Raw genomic sequence first — 2415 nt, 5'->3', positions numbered from 1 at the left:
GTGTTCCCACCCTCCGTGTTTCCATGCCCGGTCTGTTGTATTCTAAGTCATAGCCTTACCTTAGTTCATTCCCAGTTTAGGTTTCTGTTTAGTTATTGCTTTTGTGCTGCCCTTATTCTTGTTTGTTTCTCTTGTGTTACCTGCCACAATAAAAGGCTCGCTTTTGTTTAAAGTTCACTCCCGTCTGCACCTGAGTCCTCCACGCACTCTCCACACGGTCTGTCACAGCGGACCGTGACAAACATGAGAAACTACAACTGTTGTGGAGGATCGCACCATGAAGCTCAAAAAGAGATCAAAGTAATATTGAGCAGAATTGGGTTCAACTCACTGGTCAATGGACTGGTTGTAGTGTTTTTCTGTTCTACCTGAGCCTACAGGTTTTAGATGTCACCCTGGGTCAACACACCTGAATAAAGTGATGAGTTCATTACCAGCCTCTGGAGAACTTCACGATATGTTAAGTAAATAATTTAGCCATTTAAATCAGCTGTGTTGGATCAAGGACACATCTAAAACCTGCAGGACACCAACCCTCGAGGCCTGGAGTTGTCTACCCCTGCTCTAGTGACTGTTGACATGACAGTCAAAGGTTTGGACAAACCTTTAATGGTTTTTCTTTATTTTTACTATTTTCTACAAACTGAAGACATGAAATATATAAAGCAAGATATATGGAATTTTGTAGCAAAGAAAAACTTAATAAATAAATAACTCTAAACATTTTATATTTTAAATTCCTGACAATAGCCACTCTTTGCTTTGTTGACAGCACTGAAAACCCTGGACTTTCTCTCAATAAGTTTCATGATGTAGTCACCTGAAATGGTTTTCACTTCACATGTGTACCTTGTCAGGGTTCATTTGTGAATTTTCTTGCCTCCTGGAGCTGGGACCATCAGTTGTGTCAGTCTAGTACACCTGACCTCTGACTGGTAGTGTATACAGTACCATAAAACTAAACTGTATCTTTTATCAAGTCTAAAAGCTAAATTCAGATTTATTTGAATCATATTAAACATGTTTATGCGTATAATTTAACTACATCTGACCTTCAAAATGATTTGTTAAGCTGAAAAATGAAATAAGTGCAGCTCATTTGTAGAAATTTCTGCACATTCTGCTTATCCCTCCTCTAGGGTCCCAAAAGTTAATTTATCTTGGACTCAAGTTATCCATGTAGAGTTTTTAAGGAACAAAAAAGGAAGTAGCTGCATCCAGTAGATTACAGGAAACCAGAAGAATCAGACTGGCATTTGCTGGAGGATTGATCATTTATTGATGTTTTGTGGATTGCTTCACTTCTTAAAAAATGGATGTACAAAACACCTGAATAAATATAAATCTTTTACAAAGACATGATACTGAATAACATCCTGTTTGTTGTTCTTTATATTTGCTTACTTTCAAAGAATATTAAGATAAAAAACAGGAAACCCAGTGGTGGAATGTAAATCAACGCATTTATTGTAGTCTAACTTATAATGAGGTGCTGATATAACATATATTACATTTTATTACACATTAAAACATTGTATCAGGCTCTTATATTGTTCTGTTCTTACTTTTAATTCAGTAAACCTTTTGAAAACACAATTTTTAAAAAAACTCATCAGTGTTTCTGCTTTTCTTTTCTTTTCATTCCAATTATTACACTCTTAGAAATGATGATAATAATATTTCCACTGTGGGATTTCCACCCACCAACAGAAGTAACACTTCTCCATTCTGCTAATAAATATCACAGTACCTGGCACTTGTTTTGAAATTCTGGGGCTCATAACTTTTTGAATAATTAATGTTTTGGTTTTATTCATCATGTCCTTTTGACCTTTAGGTTGTCAGTATTTTTTATATATTATGTTACTATCCAGTGGCTCTTGTTATTTAGCTTATTAGTCAAGTCTTGCATTTTATGTTTTTGCCTACAAACTACATTTGCCAGCCTGTTGGTGTGGCAAATCTAGTTTATAGGCTCGGAGAACTGGTGTGACTTGTTGCCATCATGGAAGTGGCAAGCCCTGCTGCCATTGTGCCAGTGATCTACACTCAACAAAAATATAAACGCAACACCTTTGTTTCTGCTCCGATTTGACATGGGATGGACATAAAGACCTAAAAGTCACTCCAGATACACAATATAACCATCCCTCCCAAACATTGTTCACAAATCAGTCTAAATGTGTGATAGTGAGCACTTCTGCTTTGCTGAGATAATCCATCCAACCTCACAGGTGTGCCATATCAAGATGCTGATCTGACATCATGAGTAGTGCACAGGTGTACCTTATACTGCCCACAACAAAAGGCCACCCTGGAATGTGCAGTTTTTTGCTTTATTGGGGGTCTGGGGACCCAGAACCGGTCAGTATCTGGTGTGACCACCATTTGCCTCATGCAGTGCAACACATCGTC

The sequence above is a fragment of the Pundamilia nyererei genome, unplaced genomic scaffold (assembly GCF_000239375.1).
Source record: "Pundamilia nyererei isolate P.nyererei 1_Seehausen unplaced genomic scaffold, PunNye1.0 scaffold00213, whole genome shotgun sequence".
Classification (NCBI taxonomy): Eukaryota; Metazoa; Chordata; class Actinopteri; order Cichliformes; family Cichlidae; genus Pundamilia; species Pundamilia nyererei.
Note: the sequence above shows the minus strand (reverse complement) of the source record.